The 16,671-nt window shown below is 39.6% G+C and overlaps 1 protein-coding gene across 1 annotated transcript in view; it reads right to left on the reverse strand.

Moving 5' to 3' along the window:
- LOC146396388 (NUT family member 2G-like) overlaps positions 1-16,671 on the reverse strand; it is a 65,467-nt gene that overhangs the window by 27,607 nt on the left and 21,189 nt on the right. The gene's annotated exons all lie outside the window — the stretch shown is intronic.

Consider the following 16,671-nt stretch of genomic DNA (forward strand, 5'->3'; position numbering starts at 1 on the left):
GCCTTTGGAATGGATTAGCAATGACATCCTGCTGTGTTGCACTGGGAACTATGTCTGGTGACTTATGACAGAGGATGATAATGTGAGAAAAAAATGTATACATGTATGAGTAACTGGGTCGCCATGCAGTATAGTATAAAATTGACAGAACACTGTAAACCAGCTATACTGCTAAAACACAAAAATCATTATACAAACAAATATTTAAAAAGTAAAATAAAATAAAATACAATAAAAATTTCTCTGAGGAAAAAGAAAAGAAAAGAATATCCTTGGTTACCAAAGGAGACAGGTTGGGAGGAGACAGCATGGGGCTTAGGGTTAGAAATGTTGTAAAATTAGGTTGTGATGATGGTTGTACAACTATAAATATAATAAAACTCAATGAATTAAAATATAAAATAATTAAAAACCATGTTTTAAAAAATATGAGAAGGCAGAATTTCATTATGCCCGTAACCACAATTCATTGTACTGACATTTTAGTGGGGATGGATAATGAATGGGGCAATCTGAGCCACTAGGCATCCACTTGTACTAGGAGAAGCAGTAACTGGGACGTCCAAGTAAGTGATATTGGCACTCCAAAAAAAAAAAAAAAAAAGTAACTGAGTAAATCTGAAGATCTAATTGGGTTCATTAAAAGACTCATGTATCAGGGAGCATCCCACCTGGCAAACAGAGAGCTCCTCCAAGGGGTTACACACTATGAAAGTCTTTTATAGTAAGAAGGGTAGGACAAGGGGAAAATGACATCAATAGGAAAAAAAGACAAAGAAAGAAAAGTTCACTGGAGAAAAGTAAAAGTTCAGGTGATGTTGGCTTCTTATTGGCTACACTGTAGCATTTTTTTAATTGGGAGGGTTTGCTTTTGCATAAGAAGGCAGTCTTCCCTCCTCCTGCTGGGGTAGAAACCAAGTGAACTTCCTGTTTGGGAATGCAAGGTTCCTAGCTTCCTGCTGGGGTCAGTAATTGACATTCTCCTTTTAGGGTAATTACCATGAAGGGTAAGGTGTGAGAGCTCCCTCTACAGGCCTTCTCAACTCCAAGTTGAGTTAAGGTACCGTAAATTCATGTTCACAGCTCTCCTTGATCTTCAAAGATCAGGATCTTTCTCTGAAAGGGTCACTGATCAAAAGTCAGGTTTTCCAAATTCAGTAGTCCTCACCTCTCAGCGGCAGGAAGCCTCCATCCTGGGTAATGTGTCCCACATAGATGGGAAAGTGTACAGACCAGAAACCACTTAAGGCCACATTTGAGGAACAAGTAAGGACAGGAGGGAGAACTGTCAGGCATTTTGTAAGCATCACAGATCATCTCAAAGTGCTGTCACCTTTATAACCTTTCCAGGCCTCTGTCAGAACTGGATCCAACGTCTTGGTCAAAAGCATCCTGGCTATCATTTTAAACACTGACAGATCCTCCCTCTGACAACTGGCATGCTCTGGAAAGGGCACAGAGCTCTGCCTGAGGACATCTCCAACATTGACTAGGTCATCATGGGTAGAAACAGCATAACTAGCTTGAAAATCCCTTCTCAATTGTAAGCATAACTCATCAACACACAAGATTTGATTGGGATTGGTTTAGAGATATCATTAATCAGGACAGTGTCACAAAATGGGACATTATTACCTCATTGTCATAGTGCTTTCCTTGTTGAGATAAAAGTAGTAGTGTAGCAGGACTGAGAGCATTGCAATGTTTAAGATATAGATGAGGTGGTGAGAGCACAAGGATCTCATAGGAAGTTAATCTACCTGCAGGAAAACACTGAGTCATTTCACAGTTAAGAAGACTGGAGAGTGTGTGGAATTTGCCAAGGCTTTCACTAACTTTGCAGGTCTGGCTGTCACTTCAAGACAACGGAGACAGGCATGAGCAACAGAATCAAGTTGCATGCTACAACAGGCAGTAGGGCTATGTTTACTACATGCTTCCATAACTCCCAGGGTCTAGTTATCCCTTTCCTGCACAAATAAAGTAAAATGCTTGAATAGTTGAATAACCCTAAGGCAGGTGGCTCTTGTAGCAGTAGTTTTCACTTTAGAAAAGCCTGCTCATGTTTATCTTCCCAAGGATGGGGTTAAGGAACTAGAACTTCAGTAAGTTCATAAAATTTGGAACCCAGAGTTTGCAATAACCAGCTAAATCTAGAAATCCACAATGTGGATTTCTTAGTTGTGAGCCTGGGAATGTCCTGTGTGAGCTTAATTCTTGTGGAAGTCAGCTGGATTCCTTTAGTGTTTAGATTATGCCCTATATAATGTCCAGTGTTGAGATAACTGAAATTTTCTCTATGTGCTCTTTTTCAGATACCTATTGCAGCAAATAAAGGGAAGCTTTTATGCATGCCTCATAGAATTGTATAGTGGCAGAGTACACCATGAGATCATCTGCATCTTGTAAAATGGGTGATTTCTCAGGGAACTAGAAAACACTTAAAACGTTAGCTTTTTTCTTTTCCTTTTTAGGGCTGCACGTGCCACACATGGAGATTCCCAGGCTAAGGATCTAATTGGAGCTACAGCTGCCAGCTTACACCACAGCAATGTTAGATCCAAGCTGCATCTGTGACCTATACCAGAACTCACAGCAATGCCAGATCCTTAACCTACTGAGTGAAGCCAGAAATTGAACCCACAACATCATGTTCCCTAGTCGGGTTTGTTTCTGCTGTGCCACAATGGGAACTCTATAGAAGGTACTTAAATCTTGGTGAGTTACTTGGGGGAAGAAAGAAGGGGCCTCAGGAAACACTTGAGGCAAAACCGTCCAGGTCTACTCCTGATGGTTCCAAGGAAAGACACATAGACATAGATATTGGCTGTTGGATCTACAGGGATGCTGAAGTCATTTGAACAAAAAACTACAACAGTAAACCATTTCAAGTCAGTTAAAACTTGTGGCAGAAGGGTGTCCAGTTTTGGAACAACTGGTAAATGGAGGATGACTACTTTATTAATAGCCCCCAGCTCCTGGGCAAACACCTATCCCATTAGGTTTCCAAATAGGCAAGACTGGCCTGTGGCAGGAACTCACACAGGACATGAGAAACCCCTGAGCAAATAAGCCTCCTACAATGAGTGTGAGGCCTTGTATTGCCTCAGGCTTTAACGGTTATGGAGGAAACTTAGGGAGAGGTTTAGCCACATCTATCTGAATTCTTATAGGTTCTGCATTTTTTATTCTTCCAATGTCAGGGTCAGAAGTAGCCCACACATTTTCAGACATCTCAAATCAATTAGAGAACTTTTGTTGAGCTTCTTCCTCTTTTATGTTCAGGACAGAGTATAAGGGATATAAATGATCAGGGTTGGGGATGATCAAGAAATTTTAAGGTGAGATCTCCATCACAGGGAAAACATAGTAGCCCTTTTACATTAGAAAGGAGATCTCTGTCACATAGATTAACTGGGCTATAGTGCATAGCAAAACAGAATAGTGGTTGAGATAAAAGTTCTCTCTGAACTTATTAGATACCCGCACTCTGGAAACATCCTTCTTACTCTGAGGGGTGTACTGTTTTATGAGGATGGAATTTAAAGTAGAAGGCACAGCTATGGTCGGGGTAGCATGTTAAGAGTTGGCTATGTTTACAGTTAGGCTTAGGGTTTCACGTAGATTTCAAATGAAAGAATGAGTGGGGTTTCAAGTACTGAGTATAGCTCTTGTATCAACTAAAATTGAGCCAGGTTTTCTATTAATTTTCGTTTTCCTTTCTTCTAGGTTGTTTCAGGTAATTGCTGGTAATAGAACCTCTGGTGTTCTGTCAACTATGGTAAGGGTTGATGGGGGAGCCCTCACATTGAGGTAGGTATGAGAGTATCTCCTGTGAAGAGTCTGCACAAGACCTTTGAGGACAGCTTTTTTTTCCCAGTGGCTAGCTGATTACAAATGAAACACCAACGCTGGGTCACTGAAATGATCATGGACCCCTAGGAGGGGGTCTTGGGAAGGTGCAAGTATTCTTTTGTGTCTCTTCCCTTGGATCTGTTGGAGATATAAAGCTCATAGCTTGGTGGTTTTTGTTTGTGATCTTGCTGCCAGGTCCTTTACAAAATGCTCAACTAGCGTCAGGAGTTCAGGTAGGCCTATAGCCTCCCATCTTCTTTTCTGTCTTTTCTGTATCAATCTGCTAATCTCAGAAGTTAATCGATTAATGAATAGGGAAGCTGAAGCAGGCCGAGTGGCCTTTTAACTGTATGGAATCCCAAATGCTATAAAATGAGATTCCACACGGCTCCAAAGGCTGCCACAGATTCACCCTTCTTTGTGGCTATGATTGAATAGTTGACCTATTGGTGTGAGCTGGGAAGATTTTAGGAATGGCTCATAAAATGTTAGTTGTTGGAGTTCCTGTCATGGCTCAGTGGTTAATGAATCCGACTAGGAACCAAATGAGGTTGCAGGTTTGATCCCTGGCCTTGCTCAGTGGGTTAGGGATCCCGCATTGCCATGAGCTGCGGTGTAGGTTCCAGATGTGGGTCGGATCCCTGTGTTGCTGTGGCTGTGGCCAGTGCCTACAGCTCCAATTTGACCCCTAGCCTGGGAGCCTCCATAGGCCATGGGAGCAGCCCCAGAAATGGCAAAAAGACAAAAAAAGTTATTTGTTATTTTTCAAGCCTGTTCAGGTTGAGGCTCTTGAATATCATCCTAGAGGTCACTAACAGTTCACTGTATGGAATCCAGGGGCTGAGTCACAATAGAGGGGTCTATTTTGGGAAGGGAAGCAGGAGGCTGTAGGGTCAGCTGGTGGACACAGTGACCACATGGCTCCCTGTTGGGTTGATGGCTGGATGTGGAATAAAGAAAAATAGGGTCAGGTCATCTGATCTGAGAACCAAGATCTTGGGATGAACTTCCCATAGATAGAAGTACCCTGAACCTTCAGAAAAGAACAGGGACCATGTCTAAAGGTTTGGGAATATCAGAGCCATATCTTCTCAGAGAAGGACTCCCCAGGCTCTCCAGGCCTCACTCCCAAGCCTCCCTTAGAGACAAGGCCTCCCCACCTTTGTCCTTGTCAGCTCACTGACCCTAGAGGTCCTGCCTATCCCTGAGGACTTAGGTTTCCATAGAGATACAGTAGTGGAGAATTGTTCATACAGCTTACCAGCCTGACCTACAATACTTTCCAACACCCTTGGGCAGCTCTAGAGACTTGCACCATCTGGACCCCATGTGCACGGTGTCCTTGCTTACCAGCTGTGCCACAGAGGAGCCAGAAATCCCTGTGCTTGCTGAACTGAATCTCACGGGGTTTTCCTGGGAGAGCACTTGCCTACCTTATCTTTTATCCATGAATCCCCACAACTTGCTGACTGCTGCTTCTCATGCCAACCACACTCCTGTGAAGGTTCTGCTGTACAGGGTTAATGCCATCAGCCTCACCCTTCGAGGGCCCCAGATTCTAGGACCATACAATGCTGAAGATGTGTGCACCTGCCTAAGGTACAGACACCCCTAAATCCATTTGCATGATTTCCACTGGAATTCACCAGCATTTGGAGGAAGGAATTCTTTGACCCGAAAGAATGACTCAACCTGACAGGAGCAATGCAGTGATTCAGAAAGAAGGGCCAATGCACACATCAAAGGGCGCAACACCCTGGATGCCCCACTCACAATTCACATAAAATGTCCTATATGACAGGAGAACTCACCTAAAACAGTCAACAATGAAACAGATCTCTTCTGTCAGACAGAGCTGGAGTTCAAAAGAGAAATAGTGAAAATACTGAAGGAATTAAGAGAAGATATGAACAGTAATGCAGATATCCTCAGAAAGGAACTAGAAAATATAAGGAGGAGCCAAGAAAAACTAGAACATTCATTTGCAGAGATGCAAACTGAACTAGGGGCAGTAAAAACCAGAATGAATAATGCAAAAAAACGAATCAGTGATATGGAAGATAGAATAATGGAAATCACTCAATCCGGTCAACAGACAGAAAACTGAATCAAAAAACTGGAAAGCAATATAAGAGACCTATGGGATAATATAAAGCAGGCCAATCTATGCATAATAGGAATTCCAGAAGGAGTAGAAAAAGATAAGGGGATGGAAAATATATTTGAAGAAATTATCGCTGGAAACTTCCCAAATCTAAAGGATACTGGGTTCAAGATACAAGAAGAACAGAGGGCCCCAAACAAACTGAACCCAAACAGACCCACACCAAGACACATCATAATAAAAATGGCAAAAGTTAGTGATAAAGAGAGGATCCTAAAGGCAGCAAGAGAAAAACAGAATGTTACCTACAAGGGAACTACCATAAGAATATCAGCTGATTTCTCTACAGAAACTCTACAGGCCAGGAAGGAATGGCAAGAGATATTTAAAGTGCTAAAAGGAAAAAAATATGCAACCTAGAATACTCTATCCAGCAAGAATATCATTTAAAATAGAAGGGGAAATAAAAATTTTTTCCAACAAACAAAAACTTAAAGAATACAGCAACACAAACCCCAGGTTAAAGGAAATATTGAAAGGGCTTCTCTAAACCAAAAAGAAAGGTAGGAAAGGGAAGAAAAAAGAAAAGAAAAAAAAAGAAGAAGAAGAGGAAGAACTAGGACTGAGGAAACCGCAATCAGAGAGCAGTCACTCAAATAAGCCAGCATACAGATTTAATCATGAACATGCTTCAAACATAATAAAATTAAAAAGAAAAAAATAAAAAAGAGTCATCAAAACCATAAAATGTGGGCAAGGGATGTTAGGAAGTAAATAACCCTTTTTGTTTGTTTGTATGTTTCTCTTCTTAATTTTAATATAGTAATGAAGAGTTTGAACTTACAGGACCATCAGGCTAAAACACACAATTATGGGAAGGGGTTAGCATACTTAAAAACAGGGCAACCACAAGCCAAAACCAAATATTGCATTTGCAAAAAAAAAAAAAAATACACTCAAGCAGATAATAACAGGAGACCATCCATTAAAAAAAAAAAAAAAAAGAAAGGAAGAATGGAGAACCATAGAATCAACTGGAACACGAGGTTCAAATGGCAATAAATAATCATCTATCAATTATCACCTTAAATGTCAATGGACTGAATGCCCCAATCAAAAGACACAGAATGGCTGAGTGGATAAAAAGGCAAAAACCTTCAATATGCTGCCTACAAGAAACTCACCTTAGGACAAAGGAGACATATAGATTGAAAGTGAAAGGGTGGGGAAAAATATTTCACGCCAATAGACATGACAGAAAAGCAGGACTCGCAATGCTCATGTCAGACAAAATAGACTCTAAAACGAAAGACATAAAGAAAGACAAAGAAGGACACTACTTAATGATTAAGGGATCCATCCAAGGAGAGGATGTTACTATCATCAACATATATGCCCCAAATATAGGAGCACCCAGATACATACAACAAATATTAACAGACATAAAGGGAGATATTGATGAGACTACAATCATAGTAGGAGACTTTAATACCCCCTCACATCAATGGACAGATCCTCTAGACAGAAAACCAATAAAGCAACAGAGATCCTAAAGGAAACAATAGAAACGTTAGACTTAATTGATATCTTCAGGACACTACATCCAAAAAAATCAGAATACACAATCTTCTCAAGTGCACATGGAACATTCTCAAGAATCGACCACATATTGGGACACAAAGCTAACCTCAACAAATTTAGGAACATAGAAATTATCTCAGGTATCTTCTCTGACCACAACACCATGAAATTAGAAATCAACCATGGGAAAAGAAATGAGGAAAAAACCTACTACATGGAGAGTAAACAACATGCTACTAAAAAACCAATGGGTCAATGAGGAAATCAAGAAGGAAATTAAAAACTACCTTGAAACAAATCATAATGAAGACACAACCTCTCAAAATCTATGGGATGCTGTGAAAGCAGTGCTCAGAGGGAAATTTATAGCAATACAGGCCTTTCTCAAAAAAGAAGAAAGATCCCAAATTGACAACTTAACTCTCCACCTAAATGAATTGGAAAAAGAAGAACAAAAAAGACCTAAAGTCAGCAGAAGGAAGGAAATTATAAAGATCAAAGAAGAAATCAATAAAATAGAGACTCAAAAAACAATAGAGACAATTAATAAACCCAAGAGCTGGTTCCTTGAAAAGGTGAACAAAATTGACAAACCCCTGGCCACACTCACTAAAAAGAGGAAAGAACCCAAATAACAAAAATTGTAATTGAAAAAGGAGAAATCACAACGGATACAGCAGAAATACAAAAAACCATAAGAGAATACTATGAACAATTGTATGGCAACAAGTTTGACAATCTGGAAGAAATGGACAATTTTCTAGAATCTTACAGCCTGCCAAAACGGAATCAAGTAGAAACAGACCAACTGAACAGACCAATCACTAGAAATGAAATTGAAGATGTCATAAAAACACTCCCTACAAATAAAAGTCCAGGGCCAGATGGCTTCACAGGCGAATTCTATCAAACATATAAAGAGGAACTGGTGCCCATCCTCCTTAAACTCTTTCAAAAGGTTGAAGAAGAAGGAATACTCCCAAAGACATTCAATGATGCCACCATCACCCTCATGCCAAAACCAGACAGAGATACCACCAAAAAAGAAAACTACCGCCCAATATCACTGATGAACATAGATGCAAAAATTCTCAACAAAATCTTAGCCAACCGAATCCAACAACATATCAAAAAAATTATACACCATGACCAGGTTCACAAGGATGGTTCAACATACGCAAATCAATCAATGTCATACACCACATTAACAAAAGAAAAGTCAAAAATCATATGATCATCTCAATAGACGCAGAAAAAGCATTTGACAAAGTTCAACATCCATTCATGATCAAGACCCTCGCCAAAGTGGGTATAGAGGGAACATTCCTGAATATCATCAAAGCCATTTATGATAAACCCACAGCAAATATAATACTCAATGGGGAAAAACTGAAAGCCTTCTCACTCAAATCTGGAACAAGACAGGGATGCCCACTCTCACCAAAACATCGTTTTGGAAGTCTTAGCCACAGCAATTAGACAAACAAAAGAAATAAAAGGCATCCATATAGGAAGAGAAGAGATCAAACTGTCACTGTATGCAGATGACATGATACTATACATAGAAAACCCTAAGGACTCAACCCCAAAACTCCTTGAACTGATTAATAAATTCAGCAAAGTGGCAGGATATAAATTAACATTCAGAAGTCAGTTGCATTTCTGTATACCATAAAAAAAACTTAAGAAAAGGAATACAAAAATATGATACCTTTTAAAATTGCACCTCACAAAATCAAATACCTCGGAATACACCTGACCAAGGAGGTAAAGGACCTATATGCCGAGAACTATAAAACTCTAATCAAAGAAATCAAAGAAGATGTAAAGAAATGGAAAGATATTCCATGTTCAAGGATTGGAAAAATCAATATTGTAAAAATGGCCATACTACCCAAAGCAATCTACAGATTCAATGCAAAACCTATCAAATGACCCAGGACATTTTTCACAGAACTAGAACAAACAATCCAAATATTTATATGGAACCACAAAAGACCCAGAATCGCCAAAGCAATCCTGAGAAACAAAAACCAAGCAGGAGGCATAACTCTCCCAGACTTCAAGAAATACTACAAAGCCACAGTCATCAAAACAGTGTGGTACTGGTATCAAAACAGACAGACAGACCAATGGAACAGAAGAGAAAATCCGGAAATAAACCCTGACACCTATGGTCAATTAATCTTTGACAAGGGAGGCAAGAACATAAAATGGGAAAAGGAAAGTCTATTCAGCAAGCATTGCTGGGAAACCTGGACAGCTGCATGCAAAGCAATGAAACTAGAACACACCCTCACACCATGCACAAAAATAAACTCAAAGTGGCTGAAAGACTTAAATATAAGACAGGACACCATCAAACTCCTAGAAGAAAACATAGGCAAAACACTCTCGGACATCAACATCATGAATATTTTCTCAGGTCAGTCTCCCAAAGCAATAGAAATTAGAGCAAAAATAAACCCATGGGACCTCATCAAACTGAAAAGCTTTTGCAAAGCAAAGGAAACCCAAAAGAAAACAAAAAGACAACTTTCAGAATGGGAGAAAATAGTTTCCAATGATGCAACTGACAAGGGTTTAATCTCTAGAATATATGAGCAACTTATACAACCCAACAGCAAAAAAACCAATCAATCAATGGAAAAATGGGCAAAAGACTTGAAGAGACATTTCTCCAAAGAAAAAATGCTCAACATCGCTGATTATAAGAGAAATGCAAATCAAAACTACCATGAGATACCACCTCACACCAGTCAGAATGGCCATCATTAATAAATCCACAAATAACAAGTGCTGGAGGGGCTGTGGAGAAAAGGGAACGCTCCTGCACTGTTGGTGGGAATGGAAACTGGTACAGCCACTATGGAGAACAGTTTGGAGATACCTTAGAAATCTATACATAGAACTTCCATATGACCCCGCAATCCCACTCTTGGGCATCTATCCGGACAAAACTCTGCTTAAAAGAGACACATGCACCCGCATGTTCATTGCAGCACTATTCACAATAGCCAGGACATGGAAAGAACCCAAATGTCCATCGACAGATGATTGGATTGGGACGATGTGGTATACATACACAATGGAATACTATTCAGCCATAAAAAAAGAATGACATAATGCCATTTGCAGCAACATGGATGGAACTAGAGGATCTCATACTGAGTGAAATGAGCCAGAAAGACAAAGACAAATACCATATGATATCACTTATAACTGGAATCTAATATCCAGCACAAATGAACATCTCCTCAGAAAAGAAAATCATGGACTTGGAGAAGAGACTTGTGGCTGCCTGATGGGAGGGGGAGGGAGTGGGAGGGATCGGAAGCTTGGGCTTATCAGACACAACTTAGAATAGATTTACAAGGAGATCCTGCTGAATAGCATTGAGAACTATGTCTAGATACTCATGTTGCAACAGAAGAAAGGGTGGGGGAGAAAATGTAATTGTAATGTATACATGTAAGGATAACCTGATTCCCTTGCTGTACAGTGGGAAAATAAAAAAAAATATTTAAAAAAAAAGAATATTATAAGAGACAAACAAGGTCATTACATAATGATCAAAGGATCAATCCAAGAAGCATGCATAGGGATGTTAAATACATATACACCCGAAAGAGGGTTACCTCAAAACATAAGGCAACAGCTGTTAACCTGACCAAGGAGGTGAAAGACTTCCATGCTGAGAACTCTACAACTTCACTCAAGACACTTAAAGAGGATTCAAAGAAACAGAAAGATGTTCCACACTCCTGGATTGGAAGAATTAATATCATTTACATGACCCTCCTACCCAAATCAATCAACAGATTCAAGGCAATCCCTATCAAATTACCCATGCCATTTTTCACAGAACTAGAACAAACAATCCAAAAATTGATATGGATCCATAAAAGACTCAGAATTGCCAAAGCAATCCTGAGGAACACAAACCAAGCAGGAGGCATAACGCTCTCAGACTTCAGACAATATTACAAAGCTACAATCATCAAGACAGTGTGGTACTGGTACCAAAACGACATACACTCCAATGGAACAGAATACAGAACCCAGAAATAACCCCAGACAACTATGGTCAAACAATCTTTGACAAATGAGGCAAGAATACAAAATCAGAGAAAGATTGTCTCCTCCCCAAGTGGTATGGAGAAAGCAGAACAATTCCACGTAAATCAATGGAACTAGAACACACTCTCATACCATACACAAAAATAAACTCAAAATGGCTTAAAAACTTAAACATAAGATAAGACATCATAAAACTCCTGGAAGAGATCATAGGCGAAACATTCCCTGACATCAAACATTGAAAGGTTTTCTTAGGTCGGTCTCCCAAAGCAACAGAATGAAAAAACAAAAATAAACCAATGGGAGTTAATCAAGCCCACGAGCATTTGCACAGCAACGGAAACCTTAAAAAAAAAGCAAAAAGACAATCTATGCAATGGGAGAAAAGAGTTTCAAATAATGTAACTGACAAGAGCTTAATTTCCAAAACATACAAACAACTTATACAACTCAACAGCAAAAACAAAACAAACAAACAAACAAAACCCAGTTGAAAAATGAGGAGAAGGGGACTGGATTAAGATGGCAGGACAGAAGGAATGGAGTTCACCTGCTCTCTTCAAAACAACAAAATTACCACCAAATGCTGAACAACCTTCAACAAAATGGATTGGAAACTTTCAAAAAAGATATCCTACTCCAAGAAACAAAGAGGAAACCACATCAAGATGGTAGGAAGGCCTATTATGTGACATACACAAGCCATGAGCATCATGTGGGCAGCACACAGACTGGAAAGGAACTGTGTCACATAGACCCACCTACAGGAGCGAGAGTTCTGAGTCCCACATTGGATCCCCATACCTGGGGGTATGGCATTGGGAGAAAGAGCCCCCAGAGCATCTGGCATTGAGGGTAGTAGGGCTTCTGTGCTAAAGCTCCATGGGACTGGGGGAGACAGAAACCCCATTCTTGAAAGGTACACACAGGCTTTCATATCCACAGGGTCCCAGACAAAGTAGAGACTCCATGGGAATCTGGGGAGGCCTGACTGCAGTTCTTGGAGGATCTCCTGGGAAAACAGGGAGTGACTGTGGATCACTGCTGGGGAAGGACACTGGAAGCAAAAGTCTCAGGAGTGCTCACTGGCATGTGTTCCTCTAGAGGTGGCCATTTTGGGGAAATCCGGCCCCACCTATCAGCGCTGAGAAGCCCCAGGTCAAACACGAATCCAGGTGAGATCACAGCCCCACCCATCAGTAAACAGGCTGCCTAAAGACACCCTAATCACACAACTGCCTCTAATCTCACCCAGAGCAAAGACCCATCCTCCAGAGGGATAAGAAGCAGCTCCACCTACCAGTGGGCAGGCACCAGTCCTTCCCATCAGGAAGCCTATAGCAAGCCCCCACACCAACTTCAGCCACAAAGGGTGCGGACTTCAGAAGAAAGAGGGGCTACCACATTGTTTTCTGGAAAAAGGAGACCACACCAAAAACCTATAAAAATGTAAAGGCAGAGAACCATAACCCAGATGAAGGAGAGAGAAAAACCCCAGAAAAACAGCTAAGTGATCTGGAGAGTATCAGCCTCCAGGAAAAAGACTTTAGACTGATGATCATAATGTGCTGCAGGGCATTGGAAACAGATGGGAGGCAAAGACTGATAATTTACAGGAAACACTGAGCAAAGAAATACGAAATTTAAGACTGAAGCAAGCAGAGATGAAAAATACAATAACTGAAATATAAAATTCATTAGAAGCAGCCAACAACAGAATACATGAGGCAGAAGAATGAACAAGTGAGGTGGAGGACACACTATTGGAAATCACTGATGTGGAACAGAAAAAGAAAAAAGATTGAATAGATTGGAAGACAGTCTAAGAGAACTCTAGGACAACATTACATGCACCAACATCTGCATTATAGGGGTGCCAAAAGAAGAAGAGAGAGAGAAAAGGCCAGAGAACCTATTTGAAGAGATAATAGGCCAAAACTTCCCTACCATGGGGAAGGAATCACTCACTGAAATCTAGGAAGCACATTGAGTACCATATGAAATAAACCCAAGGAGGAACACCCCAAGACACATATTCATGAAACTGGACAAAATTAAAGACAAAGAGAACATATGGAAAGCATCTAGGGAAAACAAACACATAACATACATGGGAATCCTGAAAAGCTTTTCAGCTGATTTTTCAGCAGAAGCTCTGCAGGCCAGAAGGGAGTGGCGCGATATACTTAACAAGATGAAAGGAAAAATCTCCAACCAAGATTACTCTACCCAGCAAGGCTTTCATTCTGATTTGAAGGAGAAATCAAAAGCTTTACAGAAAAACAACAGTTAAGAGCCTTCAGCACCACTAACCCAGATTTACAACAAATACTGAAAGAACTTCCTGAGGCAAAGAAAAGGCCACAACTAGAAACCAAAACACTACAAATGACAAGGATCACCAGTAAAGGCATAGACACAGTAAAGGCATAGACACGGTAAATGTAGGAAATCATCCACGCTTCAATATGCTACCAAAACCAGAAATTGGGAGAAGAGGAGGGTACAAATGCAGGACACTGGAGATGCACTTCCAATTAAGAGACCAACAACTTAAAATAATCAGAGAGAGAGAGACGCCTATCTCAAAACTTCAGGGTAACTACAGGACCAAAACCTACAATAGATACACACACAAATAAGAGCAATCAACTCAAATACAATGCTAAAGGTAGTCATCAATCCACAAAAGGAGAGAACAAGAGAAGAAGGGAAGAAAAAAGAGCAACAGCAACAAATCCAAAACAGTTAATGAAATGGCAATAAGAACATACAAATCAGTAAATAGCTGACATGTAAACGGACTAAATGCCCCAACCAAAAGATCTAGACTGGCTGAATGGATACAAAAACAAGACCCATACGTATGCTGTCTTCAAGAGACCCACTTCACTTTCTAGGGACACATACAAATTGAAAATGAGAAGATGGAAGAAAATATTCCATGCAAATGGCAATCAAAAACACTGGAGTAATGATACTCATATCAAACAAAATAGGCCTGAAAATAAAGAATATGATAAGAGACAAAGATGGGCATTACATAATGATCAAAGGACCAATCCAGGATCACTTTAATATATAAGGCAACTGCTAACAACCTTAAAAGGAGAAATTAACAACAATACCATAGAGCAGGGGACTTTAACACCCCACTTACTGCAATGGACAGATCATCCAGACAGAAAATCAACAATCAACAAGAAAACTCAGGCCCTAAATGAAGCATTACACCAGATGGAATTAATAGAGAGTTATAGGACATTCCATCCAAAAGCAGCAGAATACAATTCTCAAGTGCACACGGAATTTGCTCTAGGAATGATCACATTCTGGGCCACAAATCAAGCCTTGGTAACTTTAAGAAAATGGAAATCATATCCAGCATCTTTTTCCAAACACAACGCTATTCAACTTGAAATCAACAAGAAAAAAATTGCCAAAAACCACACACACACAAAGACATGGAGGCTAAACAATATGCTACCAAACAACCAATGGATCATTGAAGAAATCAAAGAGGAAATTCAAAAATACATAGAAGGAAATGACAATGAAAATAAAACACTCCAAAAACTATGGGCTATAGCAAAAGCAGTTCTAAGAGGGAAGTTTATAGCAATACAAGCATACCTCAGGAAACAAGAGAAAGCTCAAATAAACAACCTATCTTCACATCTAAAGCAGCCTGAGAGAGTATAACAGACAAGACCTAAAGATATAAGAAGGAAAGAAATAATAAAGATCAGAGCAGAAATGAATGAAATAGAAATGAAGAAAAACATAGAAAAGAGCAATAAAAATAAAAACTGGTTCTTTGAAAAGATCAACAAAATTGAAAAACCCTTAGTCAGACTTATCAAAAAAAAGAAAAAAAAACAGAGGACTCAAATCCATAAAATTAGAGATGAAAAAGGAGAAGTTACAAAGGACATCACAGAAATACAGAGGATCCTACGAGACTACTACATACCAATAAATCTATACCAATAAAAGGGAAATCCTAGAAGAAATGGACAAATTCTTAGAAAACTACAATCTTCTAAGACTAAACCAAGATGAACTAGAAAAGACGAATGGACCAATCACAAGCACAGAAATTGAAACTGTGATTTAAAAAATTCCAAAAAATAAAAGTCTAGGACCAGATGGCTTCACAGGGAATTCGATCAAACATTTAGAGAAGAGATAACACCTATTCCTCTGAAACTATTCCAAGAACTTTCAGAGGAAGGAACGCTTCCAAACTCATTCTAGAAGTCCACCATCACCCTGATATCAAAACGAGACAAAGATGCCACAAAAAAAGAAAACTACTGGCCAATATCTCCAATGAATCTAGATGCAAAAATCCTCACCAAAATACTAGCAAACCAAATCCAACAGTACATTGAAAGGTTTGTACATTATGATCAAGTGGGATCTGTCCCAGCAATGCAAGGATTCTTCAATATCCACAAATCCAACAGTATGATACACCACATTAACAAACTGAAGAATAAAAACCATATCATCCTCTCCATAGGTGCAGAGAAAGACTTTCACAAAATGCAACACCTATAAAATCCCTTCAGACATGGGTACAGAAGGAACCTACCTCAACATTCTAAAGGGCATATATGACAAACACACAGCTAACATCATTGTGCATGGTAAAAAGCTGAAAGAATTCCCTCTGTGGTGAAGGATGTCTGCTCTCGCCCCTAATATTCAACATAGTTTTGGAAGTCTTGGGCATGGCAATCAGAGAAGAAAATGAAATAAAAGGAATCCAAATTGGAAAGGAAGAGGTACAACTCTATTTGCGGAGGCATGATACTATACCTAGAAAATCCTAAAGATGCTACCTGAAAACTGTTAGCATTCATTGATGAATTTGGAAAAGTCACAGAATACAAAATTAATACACAGAAATTCATGGCATTTCTATATATTAAGAATGAACGATCAGAAAGAGAAATTCAGGAAACAATCCCATCAACCATCACATCAATGAGAATGAAATTCATAGGAATAAACCTACCTAAAGACATAAGAGACCTGTACTCTGA

Source organism: Sus scrofa, chromosome 14, assembly GCF_054392235.1.
Source record: "Sus scrofa isolate SSC_HxYL_T2T_F1_AM1 chromosome 14, Sscrofa_HxYL_maternal_Yorkshire_Landrace_v2.0, whole genome shotgun sequence".
Classification (NCBI taxonomy): domain Eukaryota; kingdom Metazoa; phylum Chordata; class Mammalia; order Artiodactyla; family Suidae; genus Sus; species Sus scrofa.